Source organism: Pan paniscus, chromosome 4 (assembly GCF_029289425.2).
Source record: "Pan paniscus chromosome 4, NHGRI_mPanPan1-v2.0_pri, whole genome shotgun sequence".
Classification (NCBI taxonomy): Eukaryota; Metazoa; Chordata; class Mammalia; order Primates; family Hominidae; genus Pan; species Pan paniscus.
In genome coordinates this window covers 19,253,110-19,277,236 of record NC_073253.2, presented here as the reverse complement: position 1 = coordinate 19,277,236, position 24,127 = coordinate 19,253,110, and the positions used below count along the sequence as shown (strand labels likewise).

The following is a 24,127-nucleotide window of genomic DNA, read 5'->3' as shown; positions in this document are numbered from 1 at the left end:
ACCCGCCCCTGCCTGCCTAGCATTTCTCTGCCTCCGGCCTCTATCACTGTTATCAGCTATTTTGTGATGAACCTCTTGCCTAACCAGCATTGGTTATGACTATTTGTTCTCTCTAGTTTTCTTGGGTTTTTTTTTTTTGACTAAATTGTCTAAGTTCCTTCAACTTCATAGGCTTATTTTCCATTCATTCAACATCTTATTGCCTCCAGTTTAAACCTTTTCCTAATCCTTTTCTCATTTAGTTGCTTAAGAAAATGAATAAGATCTCAAGAAACTGCCAATCTATTATGGGAGGCTTAATGAGAGGCTGCTCTTTTTGCAGTGGTGAAGATAAGAAAATAACTATGGGACAAGAAGAGAAAGAGTATTGCTATTAATTAGTACCTATTAATATTTTGTTCCATGCACTGATCTAAGGGTTTAGGAGAATATCAGTAAATAAAATGGATAAAGATTCATGTCATAGAAATTCTGTCAAAGGTGGATACAAAATCAATAGTTGTTTTTTAATAAAAAATATTTTTATTAAAATTTGGAGGGCAGAAATATTTTCAGATATGTTAATGATTAAACATATTATCAAGGATGGGAATTATAACTTTTTAAAAAATTATTATTATACTTTAAGTTTTAGGGTACATGTGCACAATGTGCAGGTTAGTTACATATGTATACATGTGCCATGCTGGTGTGCTGCACCCACTAACTCGTCATCTAGCATTAGGTATATCTCCCAATGCTATCCCTCCCCCCTCCCCCCACCCTACAACAGTCCCCAGAGTGTGTTGTTCCCCTTCCTGTGTCCATGTGTTCTCGTTGTTCAATTCCCACCTATGAGTGAGAATATGCGGTGTTTGGTTTTTTGTTCTTGCGATAGTTTACTGAGAATGATGATTGCCAATTTCATCCATGTCCCTACAGAGGACGTGAACTCATCATTTTTTATGGCTGCATAGTATTCCATGGTGTATATGTGCCACATTTTCTTAATCCAGTCTATCATTGTTGGACATTTGGGTTGTTTCCAAGTCTTTGCTATTGTGAATAATGCCACAATAAACATACATGTGCATGTGTCTTTATAGCAGCATGATTTATAGTCCTTTGGGTATATACCCAGTAATGGGATGGCTGGGTCAAATGGTATTTCTAGTTCTTGATCCCTGAGGAATCACCACACTGACTTCCACAAGGGTTGAACTAGTTTACAGTCCCACCAACAGTGTAAAAGTGTTCCTATTTCTCCACATCCTCTCCAGCACCTGTTGTTTCCTGACTTTTTAGTGATTGCCATTCTAACTGGTGTGAGATGGTATCTCATTGTGGTTTTGATTTGCATTTCTCTGATGGCCAGTGATGGTGAGCATTTTTTCATGGTGTGAAAATTTCACTGATGGCCAGTGATGGTGTGTTTTTTGGCTGCATAAATGTCTTCTTTTGAGAAGTGTCTGTTCATGTCCTTCGCCCACTTTTTGGTGGGGTTGTTTGTTTTTTTCTTGTAAATTTGTTTGAGTTCATTGTAGATTCTGGATATTAGCTCTTTGTCAGATGAGTAGGTTGTGAAAATTTTCTCCCATTTTGTAGGTTGCCTTTTCACTCTGATGGTAGTTTCTTTTGCTGTGCAGAAGCTCTTTAGTTTAATTAGATCCCATTTGTCAATTTTGGCTTTTGTTGCCATTGCTTTTGGTGTTTTAGACATGAAGTCCTTGCCCATGCCTATGTCCTGAATCGTAATGCCTAGGTTTTCTTCTAGGGTTTTTATGGTTTTAGGTCTAACGTTTAAGTATTTAATCCATCTTGAATTGACTTTTGTATAAGGTGTAAGGAAGGGATCCAGTTTCAGCTTTCTACATATGGCTAGCCAGTTTTCCCAGCACCATTTATTAATAGGGAATCCTTTCCCCATTGCTTGTTTTTCTCAGGTTTGTCAAAGATCAGATAGTTGCAGATATGTGGCGTTATTTCTGAGGGCTCTGTTCTGTTCCTTTGATCTATATCTCTGTTTTGGTACCAGTACCATGCTGTTTTGGTTACTGTAGCCTTGTAGTATAGTTTGAAGTCAGGTAGTGTGATGCCTCCAGCTTTGTTCTTTTGGCTTAGGATTGACTTGGCAATGCGGGCTCTTTTTTGGTTCCATATGAACTTTAAAGTAGTTTTTTCCAATTCTGTGAAGAAAGTCATTGGTAGCTTGATGGGGATGGCATTGAATCTGTAAATTACCTTGGGCAGTATGGCCATTTTCACGATATTGATTCTTCCTACCCATGAGCATGGAATGGTCTTCCATTTGTTTGTGTCCTCTTTTATTTCCTTGAGCAGTGGTTTGTAGTTCTCCTTGAAGAGGTCCTTCACATCCCTTGTAAGTTGGATTCCTAGGTATTTTATTCTCTTTGAAGCAATTGTGAATGGGAGTTCACTCATGATTTGGCTCTCTGTTTGTCTGTTATTGGTGTATAGGAATGCTTGTGATTTTTGTACATTGATTTTGTATCCTGAGACTTTGCTGAAGTTGCTTATCAGCTTAAGGAGATTTTGGGCTGAGACAATGGGGTTTTCTAGATATACAATCATGTCGTCTGCAAACAGGGACAATTTGACTACCTCTTTTGCTAATTGAATACCCTTTATTTCCTTCTCCTGCCTGATTGCCCTGACCAGAGCTTCCAACACTATGTTGAATAGGAGTGGTGAGAGAGGGCATCCCTGTCTTGTGCCAGTTTTCAAAGGGAATGCATCCAGTTTTGTCCATTCAGTATGATATTGGCTGTGGGTTTGTCATAGATAGCTCTTATTATTTTGAAATGTGTCCCATCAATACCTAATTTATTGAGAGTTTTTAGCATGAAGGTTGTTCAATTTGGTCAAAGGCCTTTTCTGCATCTATTGAGATAATCATGTGGTTTTTGTCTTTGGTTCTGTTTATATGCTGGATTACATTTATTGATTTGCGTATATTGAACCAGCCTTGCATCCCAGGGATGAAGCCCACTTGATCATGGTGGATAAGCTTTTTGATGTGCTGCTGGATTCAGTTTGCCAGTATTTTATTGAGGATTTTTGCATCAATGTTCATCAAGGATATTGGTGTAAAATTCTCTTTTTTGATTGTGTCTCTGCCCGACTTTGGTATCAGGATGATGCTGGCCTCATAAAATGAGTTAGGGAGGATTCCCTCTTTTTGTATTGATTGGAATAGTTTCAGAAGGAATGGTACCAGTTCCTCCTTGCACCTCTGGTAGAATTCAGCTGTGAATCCATCTGGTACTGGACTCTTCTTGGTTGGTAAGCTATTGATTATTGCCGCAATTTCAGATCCTGTTATTGGTCTATTCAGAGATTCAACTTCTTCCTGGTTTAGTCTTGGAAGAGTGTATGTGTCGAGGAATTTATCCATTTCTTCTAGATTTTCTAGTTTATTTGCGTAGAGGTGTTTGTAGCATTCTCTGATGGTAGTTTGTATTTCTGTGGGATCGGTGGTGATATCCCCTTTATCATTTTGTAGTGTGTCTATTTGATTCTTCTCTCTTTTTTTCTTTATTAGTCTTGCTAGTGGTCTATCAATTTTGTTGATCCTTTCAAAAAACCAGCTCCTGGATTCATTAATTTTTTGTGTCTCTATTTCCTTTAGTTCTGCTCTGATTTTAGTTATTTCTTGCCTTCTGCTAGCTTTTCAATGTATTTGCTCTTGCTTTTCTAGTTCTTTTAATCGTGATGTTAGGGTGTCAATTTTGGATCTTTCCTGCTTTCTCTTGTGGGCATTTAGTGCTATAAATTTCCCTCTACACACTGCTTTGAATGCGTCCCAGAGATTCTGGTATGTTGTGTTTTTGTTCTTGATGGTTTCAAAGAACATCTTTATTTCTGCCTTCATTTCATTATGTACCCAGTAGTCATTCAGGATCAGGTTGTTCAGTTTCCATGTAGTTGAGCGGTTTTGAGTGAGATTCTTAATCCTGAGTTCTAGTTTGATTGCACTGTGGTCTGAGAGATAGTTTGTTATAATTTCTGTTCTTTTACATTTGCTGAGGAGAGCTTTACTTCCCAGTATGTGGTCAATTTTGGAATAGGTGTGGTGTGGTGCTGAAAAAAATGTATATTCTGTTGATTTGGGGTGGAGAGTTCTGTAGATGTCTATTAGGTCCACTTGGTGCAGAGCTGAGTTCAATTTCTGGGTATCCTTGTTGACTTTCTGTCTCGTTGATCTGTCTAATGTTGACAGTGGGGTGTTAAAGTCTCCCATTATTAATGTGTGGGAGTCTAAGTCTCTTTGTAGGTCACTCGGGACTTGCTTTATGAATCTGGGTGCTCCTGTATTGGGTGCATATATATTTAGGATAGTTAGCTCTTCTTGTTGAATTGATCCCTTTACCATTATGTAATGGCCTTCTTTGTCTCTTTTGATCTTTGTTGGTTTAAAGTCTGTTTTATCAGAGACTAGGATTGCAACCCCTGCCTTTTTTTGTTTTCCATTTGCTTGGAAGATCTTCCTCCATCCTTTTATTTTGAGCCTATGTGTGTCTCTGCACGTGAGATGGGTTTCCTGAATACAGCACACTGATGGGTCTTGACTCTATCCAATTTGCCAGTCTGTGTTTTTTAATTGGAGCATTTTGTCCATTTACATTTAAAGTTAATATTGTTATGTGTGAATTTAATCATGTCATTATGATGTTAGCTGGTTATTTTGCTCATTAGTTGATGCAGTTTCTTCCTAGTCTCGATGGCCTTTACATATTGGCATGATTTTGCAGCGGCTGGTGCCAGTTGTTCCTTTCCATGTTTAGCGCTTCCTTCAGGAACTCTTTTAGGGCAGGCCTGGTGGTGACAAAATCTCTCAGCATTTGCTTGTCTGTAAAGTATTTTATTTCTCCTTCACTTATGAAGCTTAGTTTGGCTGGATATGAGATTCTGGGTTGAAAATTCTTTTCTTTAAGAATGTTGAATACTGGCCCCCAATCTCTTCTGGCTTGTAGAGTTTCTGCCAAGAGATCAGCTGTTAGTCTGATGGGCTTCCCTTTGTGTGTAACCTGACCTTTCTCTCTGGCTGCCCTTAACATTTTTTCCTTCATTTCAACTTTGGTGAATCTGACAATTATGTGTCTTGGAGTTGCTCTTCTCGAGGAGTATCTTTGTGGCGTTCTCTGTATTTCCTGAATCTGAATGTTGGTGTCTGCCTTGTTAGATTGGGGAAGTTCTCCTGGATAATATCCTGCAGAGTGTTTTCCAACTTGGTTCCATTCTCCCCATCACTTTCAGGTACACCAATCAGACGTAGATTTGGTCTTTTCACATAGTCCCATATTTCTTGGAGGCTTTGTTCATTTCTTTTTGTTCCTTTTTCTCTAAACTTCCCTTCTCACTTCATTTCATTCATTTCATCTTCCATCGCTGATACCCTTTCTTCCAGTTGATCGCATTGGCTCCTGAGGCTTCTGCATTCTTCACGTAGTTCTCGAGCCTTGGTTTTCAGCTCCATCAGCTCCTTTAAGCACTTCTCTGTATTGATTATTCTAGTTATACATTCTTCTAAATTTTTTTCAAAGTTTTCAACTTCTTTGCCTTTGGTTTGAATGTCCTCCCATAGCTTGGAGTAATTTGATCATCTGAAGCCTTCTTCTCTCAGCTCGTCAAAGTCATTCTCCGTCCAGCTTTTTTCCATTGCTGGTGAGGAACTGCGTTCCTTTGGAGGAGGAGAGGCCCTCTGCTTTTTAGAGTTTCCAGTTTTTCTGCTCTGTTTTTCCCCATCTTTGTGGTTTTATCTACTTTTGGTCTTTAATGATGGTGATGTACACATGGGTTTTTGGTGTGGATGTCCTTTCTGTTTGTTAGTTTTCCTTCTAACAGACAGGACCCTCAGCTGCAAGTCTGTTGGAGTACCCGGCTGTGTGAGGTGTCAGTCTGCCCCTGCTGGGGGGTGCCTCCCAGTTAGGCTGCTCGGGGGTCAGGGGTCAGAGACCCACTTGAGGAGGCAGTGTGCCTGTTCTCAGATCTCCAGCTGTGTGCTGGGAGAACCACTGCTCTCTTCAAAGCTGTCAGACAGGGACATTTAAGTCTGCAGAGGTTACTGCTGTCTTTTTGTTTGTCTGTGCCCTGCCCCCAGAGGTGGAGCCTACAGAGGCAGGCAGGCCTCCTTGAGCTGTGGTCGGCTCCACCCAGTTGGAGCTTGCCGGCTGCTTTGTTTACCTAAGCAAGCCTGGGCAATGGCAGGCGCCCCTCCCCCAGCCTTGCTGCCACCTTGCAGTTGGATCTCAGACTCCTGTGCTAGCAATCGGCGAGACTCCGTGGGTGTAGGACCCTCCGAGCCATGTGCGGGATATAATCTCCTGGTGCACCGTTTTTTAAGCCCATCGGAAAGGCGCGGTATTTGGGTGGGAGTGACCCGATTTTCCAGGTGCCGTCTGTCACCCCTTTCTTTGACTAGGAAAGGGAACTCCCTGACCCCTTGCGCTTTCCGAGTGAGGCAATGCCTCGCTCTGCTTCGGCTCGCGCACGGTGCGTGCACCCACTGACCTGCGCCCACTGTCTGGCACTCCCTATTGAGATGAACCCGGTACCTCAGATGGAAATGTAGAAATCTCCCGTCTTCTGTGTCGCTCACACTAGGAGCTGTAGACCAGAGCTGTTCCTATTTGGCCATCTTGGCTCCTCCCAACATGCTTTCTATCGGAATTATAACATTTTTAAACATGCTTGGCAAAAACACAGATGTTATTAGTGATATTTGCATTAGGAAATAATTATAATAAATAATAAATGTAATCAGTTTTACCTTGATATAAATTTTACATTTTCGAAAACCAAATTGTGTAATGAAAGCCATTACAATTTTTTCTTTGTAATCTGGAATCTTACTAGAAAATGTTGATGAGGCTTTGAGACTCGAAGATAAATTGTTTGTTGTGGAATTTACAAATGCTTTTTGACAGTGATCAGTTGTCCTCTAAGAGTGTTTGGCAATCTTTTGGATTCAAAATGTTGGATCTTCACTTGCTAATATTTCTGAGCAGGAGTGGGGGTGATGTTCCCATCTGTGAAGAGTCAAGAGAGGTGGGAAGGAAGTGTTCTGGCTTGAAGATTGTATCTTCTGCACACCTGTGTGGCAAAGTTGTCTGGTGGGTGGAGGATTTATTTGATGAGGGGGCAGCAAATTGAAAGAGGATGCAGAAGCGGTAGAGTAGTTTTCCCTGGGCTTTAAAAATACAAATTATTTGGGGAAGATACCACATCTTAATTCTTTATAAACTAACGTCTTAATATCATAGGAAAGAAACCACATAAAACTGTGTTTCAAAATGGTTCTATTTTAGTATATTTAAAGTACATGTAAAAATGATTAAAAAAAGAAAAATAATAAAGCACCGCTTTTAGAAGAAATCGAGTGGAAATTTAGAAATTCGGAGTGAATGCAAGAAACTGTTATTGAAAATCCAGTCTGTATCTAGCACTTTGCCAAGGCCCCTAGAATAAAAAAGTTGACTAAGATACATCTCCAGTTCCCAAAAACTCTCCATACATTAGAGAATGGGGTGACATACAACACCAAATAAATACTATTCAAGATTGCAGATGGTCTATCAGGATAGATTTCCACAAATTACAGTGGGGGTGGCTGGTTCTGGGAAGTTTTATCATCAGGTTTTCTCTCTTGTTTTATTTACCCGTGTGCTTTTCTTGATCTTACAGTTTAATTGTATGTGTGGCTTTTTGTTCAAGTTATCTCAAATTCTTCTGAGAAGAAATATAGTTTCAAAATCAATCAATAAAGATAATCCTCTGATAAAGTAAGATCTGAATATACAAATCATGGTTACAGTAATCTTACCATTATATATAAATTACCTCTCAAACAAATGGGCCATTCAGAAAAAGGCTCAGAGTGAATTAGCTGGAGGGGTTGTCAAGGGTCATAGTTTTTACTGCTTTGAAGAGATTATCACTGGATGATTTCCTCACATTTATGTAACTTCAGTCTCCTGTTCTTTTTACTCTGGCTGAGGTACAAGGAATCAGGAAAGAGAGGGCAACTGTGAGGAAGGAGCATTCTCCAGGTGGGAAGGTTAGTAAAATTAACCATACAATTACAGAATGGGGAAAATGAGGCCTGCCTAGGTGATTAGGGAAGGAGATGGTTACAAACTTGGAGATGTCTAATCTCAGTAAGCAGGTCAAAGGGGTCAGCTTTCACTTAGCAGCTCCACAGCACAATCAGATGAGTATGGCTAAATGTTTTCAATTCTAAAAAATCAAGTCAGGGAGAAATTTTGTTTGGGCCTAATGGGAAACAGTTTCTCTGCTCACAACATTTCTGACACCAAGTATATGGATTTTCTAGACCAAGAAATTCTCGAGTTCTCTTCAGAGACCAACTGGGGATCAACAATTCAATTTAATTCTGACACCCAAGGTGAGTGCAGACCCTACAGGTTAAGGGTTCAGTCCCACAAGACTGCTCCCCACTTCTGATGCCAATCACAAGTAGTGGGTCCCCAGGTTACCTATACTTCTGACCTGGCTACGTGGACCCCTCCTCAAGTCTGATAATTTTCTATAACCACTCACAGAACTCAGAGGAACACTTCGTATTACTGGTTTATTATAAAGGATATTCTAAAGGATACAAATGAACAGTATGACAGTCAGATGAATAGGTTCATAGGACAAAGTCCAGAACGGTCCTAGGTACAGGAACTTCTGTATCCGTGGAGTTTTGGATGCATCACCTTCCTGGCAAGTGGACACATTCACCAACCCGGACACTTTCCCAATACCTTTGCTTAGGGGTTTTATGAAGGCTCTATTATGTAGGCATGATTGATTAAATCATTGGCCTTTGGTGATTAGCTCAATCTCCAGCTCCTCTTCCTTCCCCAGATGGGGCTGAAGGTTTCAATCCTCTAAACACACAGTTGGTTCCTCTGGTAACCAGCCTCCATCCTTCAAGACTCACCTCATTAGCATAAACTCAGGTGTGGTTGGAAGTGGCTTATTATGAACAATGAAAGATGCTGCTTTCACTTCTATTACTCAGGAAGTTGCTAGTGTTTTAGAAGCTTTGTGCCAGGAACTGGGGACAAAGACCAAATATTTATTTATTATTATATCACAACATCACAGTACCTAAGAAGCAAAGCTACATTCAGCAAGTACTGATGGGAGTCAAGGTTATATGTTGGAAGGCACCAATTTATTTGTATGGATTTGCTTTATTTATTTATTTTTGTAAGTAAATAAATTTGTCTTGCTATGTTTCCCAGGTTGGTCTCAAACTCCTGACCTCAAGCAGTCCTTCCACTTTGGCCTCCCAAAATGCTGGGGTTACAAGCATGAGCCACTGTACCCAGCTGTGCATTTTTTTAAACTTTATTTTATGTAGTTTTAAAACTATATATATTTTATATAGTTTTTTATAATTAGAAATGTTAATGAGTAGTTTTCTATTTATATTATTAGTTTAATAAAAGCTTCTTTTATACAATAAGAAAAATGGACTCAATTATTAATATATTCTCGGTTATTAATAATCAATTATATTCTAAATTACCAATTCTCAATTATTAATATTCAATCAATAATAATATGTTAATATATTCTCAATTATTAATATTCTGAGAGGTGTGTCTGGGGAAAGCCAGTGGGAATATATTACCTAATTCAGGACTCCATTTTGTCCCCTAGCAACTATACAAATTGTAGGCATAGTGATCCTGCCTGGGAAGTAATAACCAGCCTTGTAAACTGGAACCTACTGAGTGAAAGTAAACATCAAATCATGGCAAAGATTGGTTGGCAATTACTGTAAATAAAAAATGGAACCTATTATATTGTGATTGCTTACTCCCATATCCTCCACTAGGAGGATAAATTTTGTGAGAGCAGGGACTGTATTTGACTTATTTAAAGTTACATATATAGATCCTAACTGTGTATAATACATAGTTGCTATTAAAGAAAAAATATTAAATGAATAACTGGGGTAAGTCATGAAGAGGGAAGCAGAAACGAGAGAAAATTGAACTATATTTAGAGATGTTCCTTCACTTACAAATGGGTTACATCCTGATAAACCCATTGTTAAGTTGAAAATATTGTATAAATGGAAAATGCATTTAATACACCTCAGCTACCAAATAGCATAGCTTAGCCTAGCTATGATGAGCTGAAATGTGCTCAGAACATTTATGTTAGCCAACAATTGGACAAAATCATGTGACAACATAGTACAATGTAGAGTGTAGGTTGTTTACCCTCATGATCATGCGGCTGAGTGGGAACTGTGGTTCATTGCTGCTGTCCAGCATGGCGGGAGATGGAGAGAGAGAATATCATATCTCTTTCTATTGAATGCACATCACTTGTGCACCATAGTCAAGTTAAAAAATTATGTCAGGGACCATCTGTATTTCCCAAATTTGTTTAGAATCCTCCTTGGTTTCTCCCATAGATGGTTGATCCCATCTAGAAGGGCTTATTAAGTACCAAAGAAAGTCTTAAGTTTTGTTTCAAAGTATAGATTTATCTCTACATTGACAGCATGCTTCTTAACAGCAGGCTAGAAATTGGATTGGTGGTTTCTTTTAGTCTTAGAACTAAGACTTCAGGGCAAAGATGTGGAATTTGAGACCAAATTATGTCCTTCACCTAAAATGCACCAAATCAAATAAATTGTCTCTAGGTAACCCTTGGCATGCAGGCCTGTCTATTTTATAGAGAGTGGGTAATCCAACCCCTTCCTGAAAGTGCCTATTTAATTTATCTGAATTAAGTGGGAACAACAAACAGAAGTGTTTGAACCACAAGATAAAGTAACTGAATTGCAAAGCCAGGAATGAGTCCAGGTTAGTAGACACACATTAGGAAATGCACTGCAAAATATAAAGTGGGAGTCTTGCACCTTTGCAAGGATTAATGCTTTGAAAATATGATAGCTCAGAGAAAAAAAAAAGTTTTAGGAACTTAGTGCCATTAGGAACTTAAGGCCATTTTCTAAGGCAGCCATTCTCACCCAGAGGGCAAAAGACGCCTTTCAGCTGGAGTGGCTTTTGCCATTGCCTGGTGCCAGGGAGCTGAAGCCTTGGCAGCTGGTTGTACACAGCTCTTTCCTTGCAGGAGTGCCAGTAAGGAGAGGCTTCCAGAGCATGTCTGCACAGGAGACCAGAGAGCTCAGGTTTTTAAGTTCTAAATAAGGAGATTTATTCTGACTAAGACTCCTCCTTAGTCAATCCTTGATGACTCCAGAAATGGCAGGGCTGTTAGTTTCGTTATGTTATTTGAAAGAGTGTGTTGAAGAAAATGTTAATTGATCCAGATGACTATGTGCATTATATCACAAAAGAAAGTTCATTTTTCACACTTTTGTCATTATCCGTACCTCTATTTTTTATACTACTAGCCTGACCTCTTAGGCTCTTCTAGAATTTCAGAGAGCCAAGAAACATGTTTTTTAAAGTACTATTTTTCAACAATAAGTGTATGAAAATAAAAACAGTTTGATCATCTTCTCTCAGCAAAGGTAAAACATTTTTAGGCAGTAAGTAAATAGAAGGTTGTTTTAAGGTGCACTAAACCTGGGCAAGGAAAAGTATTCTGGAGACAAACAAGAGCAGGAGAGATAGTAGAAGCAGAGAAGAAATCTGGGTGGGATATTCTACAACCCTGTGACCCCTAGAGTGGTCTGTGGACCAGCAATGTCTACAACACCTGGCAGAATTCAGTCCTCTTATCCCTCCAACCCACTGAATCAGAATCTGATTCTTAAAAGGATTCCCAGGGGATTTGTATGTACATTGAAGTTTGAGAGCTCAGCTCTTGGAGCCCAGAGAGGAAGAGTTCTGAGTAAATCTGCCACCACTGAGGCTCTCAAACTTTGGTGAATATAGGAAACTCGTGAAAAGGTTACTAAAAAGGAGTGTTTACGGGTCAAAGAGGTTCTGATTCTATAGACTTGTGTGGTACCTTGAAAATCTGTATTTCTAACAAATTTTCCAGGGCTTCTGACACATATGATCATTGAACCACATGTTAAGAAACCTCTACTGCTGATTTCATGATTTAGTGAAGGAAGACTATGCTTACTAAATAATATCCACTGAAGCAGCAGGCCATAAGAGGCTTTCTGCCTGGGAGAAGCGTAATGGAGTTCCCTGTCTAAGATACAGTTACTGGTTGCAGGACCCCTAAGACCTCATCTTTCTAGACTGATCTGTGTTCTAATCACATTGAGCTCTCCACTTTCCCAAAACTAGCCACATGCTTTGCAATGCTGTTTTCTCGGCTCAAGTTTCTGAGTCAGTTTGGATTCTTGTTTAAGGTATGTACTAGTTGTGTGACCTTAAGCAAGTGACTCACAATGTGTTACACTCAGTTTGCTCATATGTAAAATGGGTTCTGTAGTATCTGTCTCATGGGGTTATCGCAACAATTACAAGAGAAATGGCCCATGTAAAATATATAGATAGCAGAGTGTATAGCATTTAACAGATATTTAGTACATGATCATAACTATTGCTTGCATTCTTTCTTGTCTGAAGAACTCCCGTTTTTCCTCCAAAACTTAGTTGCTCTTTGTAAGTCCTTGACAAGCTCCCCACTACCACCATGAAGTTGCTCACACATCTGTGCTCTCAACAGTACTTAAACATTTCTCTCTGTGTCCCTTGTGATATGTTGTTATTCGTTCTCTTTCTTTCTGCTGAACTGTGAGCTCATCAAAACAAACAATAAAAACAAACCCTGTCTTATCTGTCTGTATAGTGTTAGCACCACACACCTAATGATAAAGGCAAGGTGATTGTTTATGGGCTAGGCCCTGTTCTAAGCACTTTTAATGAATTAGCTCATTGATTCCTCAGAACAACCCTATTAGGTAGGCATGGCTGTTACCTCCATTTTATAGATGGGGAAGCTGAAGCACAGATAAGTAACTTGTCCAAGGCGATACTATTCAGTGGTAGACCTGTAATTAGAATCAATTTAATAGCAGTCTGGTTCCAGAGTTCAAGGCAGCAGACACTCACTCAATAAAGGCTTGTTGAATTGCATTACACTGTGAGTATACCAGCTTTAGATGTGGTCTTCCTGCTTTAAGAAATGGTGTTCTGAAGGTGACTAAGGAGAAAGGCAAATCATTGTTACAGTTTTCTGATGTGTCTTATTGACCTAAAACAATATCAAAACATATCACAGATGTACAATGTTTAATGGGTTCATTCTGAAAGGACACCTCGAATCTGTTACGAAATTGTGAAGTACCCAGACTATTTCAAAGAGCAAGATTTTGTAGAACAACAGGAGGAAATGAAGACTTCCTGACATGGTCATTTCTTTCTATTTTTTTTTTTTTTTTAGCTTTATTGAGGTATGATTTACATAAAATAAATTCCTCTTTGAAGTATACAGTTTAATGAATTTTGGTAATTGTATATAGCTATTATAACTTTTACCATAATCAAGATATAGATAAATTATATTATTCTAGAAAGTAGCCTTTGTGCCCCTTTGCATTTTATCCGTTCTCCTGACCTCTGGCTCCAGGTAACCATTGATTTGCTTTCTGTCACTCTAGTTTTACCTTTTCCAGATTGTCATATACATGGAATCATACAATATGATAGTCTTCTTAGTCTGGATTGTTTTGCTTAATATAAAGCTTTTGAGATCCATCTGTATTATTGTTTTGATCAGTAGTTTTTTCTTTCTTATTGATAAGTAGTATTTCATGTCATAGACATACTCTGATTTGTTTACCCACTCACCAGTTGATGGACATCTGGGTTATTTCCAGTATTTGGCAATTATCAATAATGCTGCTATGAGTATTCATGAAAAATTCTTTGTGTGGAAATATATTTTCACTTCTCTTGGGTAGATACCTAGAAGTGGGTTTGCTGGGTCTGCCATACTGTTTCCCAGAGTGGCTATACTGTGTTGCACTCCCCAGCAATATATTAGAGTCTGGTTGTTCTTATCCTTGGCAACATATGATATTGTCAGTCTTTTTAACTTTAGCTCTTCTAGTAGATGTTTAGTGGTCGTTCTTGTTGTAGTTTTAATGTACATTTTCTTGATGAGTAATGACATTGAGCATCTTTCTTAGGCTTATTGTTTATTTGCATATCATCATTTGCATATTGTTCATTTGCATGCCATTGTGCAAATCTTCAGCTTACTTTTTTTAAAAATTGGGTAGTGTATCTTCTTTCTACTGAGTTGTATGTATTTTTAAAAGTATTCTGGATTCAAGCTCTTTGTCAAATATATGGTTTGCAAATATTTTCTCAGAGTTTGTGGCTTGCATTTTTATTTTATTTTTAAATTATGGGGTTTTATTATGCATAGAAGGCTCATTCCTTCTTGACTACTTTCCACATGGCAGCTTGAACTTTGTATGCTTGGCGGGGTGGCAGTGGTGGCTGTACCCTGGCTTGCTCATGTCTTGGTCACCCTGAAGCCTTTGTTAAGGATCTCCGCCTTGGAGGTGAGCAGCCCTGGCTGCTGCTTTCCAATGGCTTCATTTCCTTACTTGTGTCTTTGGAGAGCAAAAATGTTAAATTTTGATTAACTTCATTTTACCTATTTTTTTCTTTATTGTGCTAATTGTGTCTTGCTTAAGAAATTTTTGCCTAACCCAATGTCACAGAGATTTTATTCTAGAAGTTTAATAGTTTCTTATATTTAGGTCTACCATTTATTTCAAATTAATTTTGAATCCGACATAGAGATTTAAACCCTGCTTTCACAAGAGTCCTCTCTTCTTGGTGATGTACCACATAGCTCATCACATAACCCTGTCACGTTAACCATGTCCGTGTAGAAACTAGTATAAAATAGTGTGTGTGTGTGAGACTCAGGGAAACCTTTTAAAGCTGGTAGCTGTTCAGTTCTCAAGTTCGACAATAAATGGTATTGTTTAAATTAGGCTTGTGATTTTTTCCGCGTGTCAGATGTGCAGAAAGAACATGTGGGAAATAACTTATGGTAGATATGAACTTCAGGTAATTTTTTAAAGTCATTAAACTCTGGGCAGATATGTTTGAAGCAAAGTTAACTGGATAGAATAAGGAATGACTGTAGTGCCCATTTATGCCTCCAAGTTTTGTTAAGTCTTAAATATTAGACCAAACGATATTGTTTTGCTTAGTTTTTACTTCTCTGCCCATTTCCAGGAAGCACCAACTCTTTATTTGAAAAGGACAAACTATTTTCTTATTTCTGCAAATCTGTTTGAAAAAGGGAAGAACCAATCTTGGGAAAAAATTTCAGCCTGATGTTCTTTTTCCTAGCATGCCTTTTGCCCATTACCACTTCCACATCCCCTGTTTCTAAGATAGTCTGAAATTTCAAAATGCCTACAAAAAGTTCTCTGTCTTTAGGTTGTTTGGAATTGTTAATTATTGGTGGCAATGGATGAGTGTTCAGCACCTTGGAACTTTCGCAAAAGAAACTTAATAAGGATACGTTTGCTGTAGTTGGAAAAGTATTTGATGAACAGCTGACCTCTCAAATGTTTACATGAGTTGAATCTCTGAACTGCTAATGTTTGGAAGGTCCAAGTTCCAATTCAGACTTAGACACTGAATCCCTTTGTAGAGAAGGCTTTGAAATCTCTTCAGCTGTAGTTTTCTCTCTCTTTTTTTTTTTTAAGGCCAACTTCACCTACCAGTTAATTGGTTAATGTTTGTGAATGCTTTGAGTAGGCAAAAAGCACTTTCTCAGGGCAGTGCCCCATTGTTCCCTCTCCCAATTGTGGTTTGCCATTCACCTGAGTAAGTGGATAAGCCATGGGCCAAGTTCGCATTGTAGAAAGGAAATGATTCTACAGATACTTAGCCATGGGATGGAAAAATATGTTTCTTTCACGTAGAGTTTGTGAATAAAGCTTCCACTGTGCTGAGCAAAAAATGCAAAAGGAAGCCTTGTTGTCTGGATTAGGTCACTTATAAATACCTTAAAAATATTTACATAAATGTCTACTGACTAACCAATTCTCTGAGCACATTCCATAAAAATTTCTTCTCAACTGCATTTGGAAATTTGCTTTTTTTTTTTTTTTTTGGTCCATTGTGTTCGTGGCCTGGTGTTCATGGTGCTCAGTTGACTTAAAGAAGCCAATCCATCTAAAAGAACTAGGAAGGCGGGCTGAGGAAGAAGGTTGGGGCTGGGAAAATTAACAAGAGCCTTCTTTCTAATTGTGGCTTTTTCCCCTGAGGTACTGTTTCAGCATACTTTTTTTTTTTTTTTCTTAGCGTCAGTTACTTCATTGCTTAAGTGACTCTTTTAGCTAAGTTCATGTGTTTCTCATGGGCTACTCCAATCAGCAGGGCAGTCTCACCCTAACTAGTTTCACCACACTCCCTTTGTGGTACTGGACATTATACAGAGAGCAGCAAGCCAGGGTACTTCCGTATCTTCATTGGAAAATGTCGTTTTTAAATTGCTCTAAATGCATGCATCATTTTGTGCTTGCAGTTGGACTGTAATGGCAATTATCAGAGAATCACATGTCTTTGCCATAGACTTAATCTGGTTCCCATGAGGGGAAAAAAGGATTGTGTTGTTATTATTGGAAATAGACAAAAGAAGTCAAGGGATCTCTATTGAGGTCTGATCACACCTTGAAGGTATTTGGAATGGAGACCAGAGAGGTCACACTTAGGTGTTTTATTTGACCTATATAGAGTTGAAAAAAATTTTTAAAAGTTTTCAGCATGGTGTTCAAAAATTAAAACAGAAGTAAAAACAAAAACAACCCAAACCCCAAAGTTTCCAGCATTTAAAATCTAGAGGTTTCACATTAAAAAAATCTGGAATCCCAGCTTCTTTTAAAAATGGGAAGACCTGGGATCTCTAGATGTGCATTCCTAAGTGGCAAAATTGACTAGATCAGAGCAGCAGCTGCTTGTTTGGAAGGTCTGGGGCTCATATCACTAGCTTGTACCCTGGAGATATAAGCTGGAGGGTTTGCATAATCTGTTACTAAAAGAATGAGTGACTATTATGTTTTCACATATATATTTTCTGTTCAAAGGAAAGAAACTATCTAAAGAAAGTGAAAAGAATGATTTAAGATGACATATTTGAACCTTTATTCAGCTGTTTATAGTCAGAATGTCACAAGGTTATTCATCTATGAACCAGTTAAAATATACTTCCTTTGATTCTTCTGAGAGGAAGGTGTAGTAGATATGTGTTATGTATTATGTAGGCCTAAAAAGCAAATTAAATATTTTTCAAAATGGCATATCTAGAGATTTAAGGCCTTTCAAGCAAAAAAATTGTGTGACCGCTCAGCAGCAAAATAATCTCCACGGCAGTCTGGTAAGAACCAGGATTATGTTTTTATCTAGAGAGGGTAAAATAACAGCTGGACATAGCCAGTATCTTTTTACTGAAAAGTATGTGTCAATTTGTGAAACACGTTTTATTCCGAGATATCTTTCACTTATAATTCTGCCTTTATCCACTAGATAGCAAATAGTATCTAATGGACATAAATAGCTTCCTAGTCTAGGCTTCTTAGCATTCAGTCTTCCTTCCTATTAGCATCCAGGTTTCCTTTTGGGGTGTTATCTCTCTCCCACTGAGGGCAGTCCTGAGGAACTGGGGCTAATGAATAAAACTGCCTTGGGCTCCTGCTAGAGAAGCCCTTGATTCTCACCTTCTACTGTTGGGTATGAGCCAAGAAATGGGCATGTGACCTAAGCTTGGAAAGTTGGATTTTCCTGGTTAATTGAATCTTGAGTGGAATGGTGCAAAGCCGGAAGCAACAGTTGGAGCTCATGCATTCCAGAGATATTGCCCTGTAAGTAATCCCTGGCCTTGCTCCTATCCTGTTTGCAAGTCTGGTTTTCTATATTCCCTGTCGATTTCATGAGATTCACCAATATTCTGTGAGCTTTTTTTTCTTTTGGTATAATGGTTCTCTGTTGCATATAATCAGAGAGCTCTAACTTATATGTTCAGGCTCTGACCCTGTGCCCTGCTATCACCCTTGTCCCTTCCCCATCATCTCTTGCCTGGAATATCGTAATAGCCTCCTCACTGATCAAAGCATATGTGTATATATAATATACATATATAATATATACATATAAATAATATATATTAATGTGCCAAGCACTTTTATATGTATATAATATACATATATATAATAATATACATACATATATATATAAACTTTTGTGACCTTATCTCTTTCTCCTTCCTTGCTATACCGATCTTCTTCCTGGTCCTCCTGGCCAGGCATAATCCTGCCCTAAGCCATTTTCACTGGCTTTTCCCTGTGCCTCAATTACTTTTTCTCCAGATAGCCACTTTGGCTTACTCTCTCACCTCCACCTTCATATCACAGGTGATATTCACTCGTGTTTCAATACCACGTACTTGGTGAGACCTTTCCTAGCCACCTTGTTTAAAAAGTCAAGACTCTCCCACTATAGGCATTATCTACCCATTTCCCAGCTTATTTTAAATTTTATTTTATAGACTTTTATCACCATCTAAAATACCACATGACTTTCTTATTGATTTTTAAAAGAGTGCCTGTTTATGCCCACTGGAATGTAAGCTTCAAAAGGGCGTAGTGTTCACTGCTGTTAGCCCCAGCATATAAAATAGTGCTTGGCACATTAATTTGTTGAATAAATGATGTGGCTTTGGGGGAGCCCTTTTGTTTTATTTGACTTATATTCTTAAGATCAAGCACAGTGTATGGCACAGAATAGGCACATAATAAATTTTGTTTTTGTTGTTGTCCCTGGCTGCTAGGACTATTAAATAGGACAGTCTTCAGGATCTAATCCTTTCATAGTTTCACTCTGGTTGATAAGTGTTTTGTAATAATCATAGGGGCTAACTCCACCCAGTATTTGAGCTTGCATTCATTTTGATGAAAAAAAAAAAAAAAGCAACCTGATCAGGATAGAACTTGCTTAAAGAAAGGCTCAGATTAGTTTCAGTGAGTTTACACAGTCAGCGTTTTGGCGGTGAGGCTCTGAAGTTGAATCAAGCCAAGAAATACAATTGATCATCCTAGTCTGCAAATTACATTTGCAAGTTCAATTGAAGTGTAAGTGCAATGGGATCATGTTATTAGTTCTCTTAGAGGCAAAGATTTCCAGGATAGGAAAATTTGTGTGTGCTTGCTGGGTCAGTGAGAAATGGGCTGGCAATGCAGTGTTCCTAGGGACACTCCTGGGATGGAAAGAGACATAGGAAGGGACTATTACTAAGCAAGGTGCTTTGATCCCTCTCTTCTTTTCTCCACCCACCCCCTGCCCACCCCTGCTCTTGATTGAAACAAATGATTGTGGTATTGTGACAAAAAAACAAATATAATTTTAATCCAAATTTAGTTCATTCTTTCAGTAAGAATATCTTTTCTTCCTTCTGCAATTAAGCATTCTAATTTTCTTTTTCCACTGCAAAATTGTGTCTTTTAGGTTGGCAGGGCTTCAAGTGGTATTGATTGTAATTTCTAATTATTTAAGCTATTTCAGTGATTAGTGAGAACTACTTCTATGATTATAGGATACTGTTGAACAATGGAGTTCTTTCAAAATCTCATTGGTCAGTTTCAATTTAGTTAGGAAAAAAATCACGAAGGCAAAAAATACAAGTTTTGAGAAACTACCCTTTTTAGCTTCAAACATGCATTTGTGTTCTTCCTATCAGAAGTAGAGTAAAAATTTTGCTGTACACTTGAGAGAATACTTCTTGTGTTGAACTTCTTTATAATGCAAAGATAACTTTTCCTTTCTGAGCAAGTTTTGAAATGCTGAGATACTTTTTTTCCTTTATAACTCAACTCTGGAACCAAAAGTTCCTTCCTTGGATTTGTGAATTCCCAACCCCCAAGAGTATAGTCCAAATTGATTTTGAGCCTTTTTTCTATTCAATAAAAATAATAAATGGCACTGGCAATATTTGAGTTAGATAAATTCCAGTTAAGGTAAAGTCGAACTTGTTTGAGACCTGCTATTCAAATCATAACCAGTTCGGGCTGGAGGTGGTTCTCTTGCATCCATGTGTCCGAGGGGGTAGAAAGTTTATTCTCAAACTTCATGTGCACATATCAGTTGAAGAAATAAGATAATTATCTAAAAACTGAAAGCAAGAGTTTACTGTTTTGTTTTGGGTTTGCTTTTTGTTTTTTTCAAGCTGATATATTTATAGAAGTGAAATTTGTTATGTGGATGTTTAATGGATATTCAGATGGCAGCATCAGTTTTGTGTTTTTATTTTATGTCTGCTTTATGAGGTCAAATAAAGTAACTGTCCAGCTCATACAGTGTGATCATTTTCATTATTTATCAGATAATATGCATTTATAGTCAGTGGAACAACTGTAAGCTCCAAATATTGAGTACCATTCTTATTAATTTTTCTATACCCAGAGCACAGGAAATATCTCCACAATGTTCAGGATGTAGTAGGCACTCTATACATGCTTAATGTGAATTAACTGAACTAATGGGATGGTTGTTGTTGTTTTATTGTGATCTAGTTTTTTGACCTATAGAAATGCATCAATGGTCTCTTTGATATGTTCTATTCTCATTATTATGCCATTGAGAGGGTCTTAGGATACACGTATTAGGCTTATAATAATAGTTTCTTGAATTTGAATGACTTTAAGAGAAACACTCATATCCATTATTTTATCATGTTCTTACCACATCTCTGTGAAATTAGGAGGTATGGAAACCAAAAGTTTAAGTGATCATTTTTCATCATTATTTACTTGGACACCTAGGCCAGTTCTCCATTTTTTACTAACCATGTGGTGGGCATAATGAACACATTATTAATGTCTCATAAAAAATTGTCTTCCTGAAGGCTTGTTGATTGACAGGGTTAAAACAAAATCATGATGTGGAACTCAGAAATAAAGCTCTGACAACTTTACATTATTGGCATGCATTTTAAGGCTTTATTTTAAGTAGCTATTTTCAAAATTGAAGGTTGGCCTGATGGAAAAGTCAACTCAGGGCTATCTACTTGAGGATTGTTTGCTTGATAGATTAGCAAAACAGTTGCTGGTTCATTCCAAGTTTGGCTTTTTACTGGGTACAACTGAAGATTGGTATGTACCCACATTGCAACATAGTTTTAACAGCAAATTCAACAAGATGGAAATGCCTTCTCAATTATACTAATGCACCTATGGTTCAACTCCCGAGTGGGAGAATTGAGAACTGATTTTAAATGAAAAACTTTACATTAAAACACTTATTTAAGGTCTGCAAACATATTAGAAAGAAATGGCCTATCGTTCCTTAAAATTGCTTAGATTTTTTTCCCCCTGCTTTGCCTATCTTATGGTCTTTCTCATTCTCTTTTTAGCGTCACAAGGCCTGAGGTTCTATTCAGTTACCTCTTGTTTCCATACACAATTTTTGCAGTTGGTTCTGTCAAAAAGATGGTCAATATTTAATTGACTGATGTTTCAGATTTTAGATCTGGAAAAGTCCTGTTTTTTCACCAAAATTTAATCATCCCAATCATTAAGGCTGTCCTTATGTTTGCTCAGATCAAACTTTCATTTCCTAAATTTTATTGCAGAGATAGAGCTTGGATTTTTGTTTGTTTTATTTTATCTTCTTTCAGTGATGGGGTCTGGCTATGTTGCACAGGCTGGAGCACAGCAGCTATCTGTAGGTGAGATCATGGTACACTGCAGCCCCAAACTCCTGGGCTCAAGGAATCCTCCTGCCTCAGCCTCCTGAATAGCTGAGACTGCAGGTCCATGCCACCATGCCCAACTCTAAGACAGAGTTTATTAATGCCCTCAGAAACTTTTATTAAGACAGTTGAATTCTATTATACTTATTTTTCTCTAAATGATCTAACCTAAAAATTTCAAGCATTTTTATTCTTCTTTTTAAACTCTGTGATTTTAAAAATCTTGAAACACATCCAACTATATGGTTGACTCAGATTTACTTGTAATTCATTATAACTTCCAATTTTTTTCATCTTAATGTATCAACCCTTTATGGACAGGGACCTTACTTTGTTCCATTTTCCTTTCGTTAATTCCTATCCTGTAGGATGTGCCTGTTATAGTCATAGGATGAGCTTCTTACATAGTTATTTACTTAATAAGCAAATTGATAGTAGTCTGTACCTGTATTTCTTAATAGTGATGACCAACACTTTAAACATTGTTCTCATATAAATGTTAGATAAGTTAGTAAGAGTGGTAACAAAACAATGAAATTTTTTTACAGAACTGAGGGTTATAGCAACTATTGCACAATAATTTGTGTTGAAGATAATGAGAAAGTTATCTCAGTACCATTTTATGTCCACCTTGTTTACCCTGTCTTTTGATATTTGAATAGGACAGCAGTAGACTTTAAAGACTAGCCTTCTGTGGTTATCTTCTTTTCTCCCTTGATTAAATTTTTAAAAGAGTAGCCCGATTCTTAGAACAAAATTTTACCACTTGGTTGGGGCAAAGATATCTTAACCCACAAGAACAGTTTATGTGTATCATAACTGCCCATACCTTACCAAATGAGACTCTGATTCTATGTAGATTATTCTAAGCCTGTTATTTAGGAAGATTCTGCAGCCTTTGAGAGCAAAGCAGTCATGGGATGTATTCCTTAAGTTGGTGATAGGTTTTTGCTTAACATTTTAAATGGTGTCTAAAGTCCCTGTAAATTTAAAGAGTGACTGTTGGGTTGCTAGCCCAGTGATTAAGAACTCCGTAAATGTCATATTTCATGGGTAGATATGAATAACTGTAACTTCTTATCTACAGTGACCTCAATAATTTTTCTCAGTGGTGGAGCAGGCATCTAAAGGTTAGCTCTTTAAAGTTCAAAGCTAACTCGGATAGTGAGGCATTGGATCAGATGTGCAAGTGGATTTTTCATCTAATGTGCAGCAATGTCAAAGGGCTTTGGAGTTTGCCTGCCTGACTTTGAATCCTGGCTCTAGTATTTGCAAGCCCTGTGGAAATGCTAGTAAATGATTTAACATTTTTGTGTTTGTTTTCCTATTTGCATAAAGGATATAATTATAGTACTATCCTCGTAAGGTTGTTGTAAACTTAAAATGGTACACTCAGCTTAAAGTGCTCAGCACTCAATAACAGTCAGATATTATCATTCTTCCCTTTCTATGAGGTATTTCTGTATCTTTTTTTAGCCATCTGCTCAACTTTTCCAGGACATATCTGGCACAGGGACTACTTCAGTGTGCTCCCACAGACTTCCCCTCTCTTCCCTTTCTTCCTTTCCAAACCGGCAGTGGTGTGGAATGCAGTCTTTCTAATTTGTTGTCCCTTTCATTTTCAGGGTTTTGACATTGCTTACTAGGAGAAAACAGACTTCAACAAGCATGAGGAGGTGTTAAAGCTTAAATTCTACAGAGTACTTACAGTTATGATCTCTGGTATGATTCTTGCTTTCTTTGCAGAAATGTTCTTTATTCATTCAAAAATTACCTGCTTTCTCCTTTCTCCATGAAGACCCTCTTTTAGAAGAATCAGTACAGAGTGTGTGTGCTTGTTTGATAGGGTAACAATTATAGATTTTTGCTCCATGCAGGAAAGGTTCCTTTGGGAATTCCTTTACAAACTCAGCACAAAGTCTGTTATATTAATAATTTCTCAAACTCAAAAAGTGCTTGTGGTTGCTCAGTATGGGACTTCTGAAAAATAATGTGTAGCTGCAATTTGTGGGGAAGCTATACTGAGAAATAGATTGTGAAATGTATCTTTTGTAAGGGTATTGTTGATGTTTTTGTTCCATTCTTTGTCCTCTTTTGAATAACTCCTGGGAAAAATTTCTATCTTGCTTTAGTATCAGTTGATTATTGATTTATTTTCCTAAGTCATTGTTCCATCTTAGGACTCATACTATGTATAACTGATAAAGCTCATCTTTTCTGATATTTTGCCTTTTTTAAAACCTCATCTTTTTTTTCCCTTTTTCTTTTTAGTGTTTACATTTTGACTTAGTGACTTTATATTTTAAATATCTTTGTAAGCTATCTTAAATAGTTCCTAAAACCAAGGTAGCTGTTGTATTTGTAAGTATTCAAACTAGGGCATCCTCAAATCCATAATTTCTTCACAATAATTATAGTTATTTGTTTATCTCCATGTACCACAAACTGT

At 37.7% G+C, this 24,127-nt stretch overlaps 1 long non-coding RNA gene across 1 annotated transcript in view; it reads left to right on the top strand.

Moving 5' to 3' along the window:
- The window catches only part of LOC134730422 (uncharacterized), a 169,329-nt gene that overhangs the window by 56,605 nt on the left and 88,597 nt on the right, over window positions 1-24,127 (top strand). The window contains exon 2 of the long non-coding RNA XR_010112181.1: window positions 8,333-8,404. This is a non-coding gene — a long non-coding RNA (uncharacterized LOC134730422). The remainder of the gene's footprint in view (window positions 1-8,332; window positions 8,405-24,127) is intronic.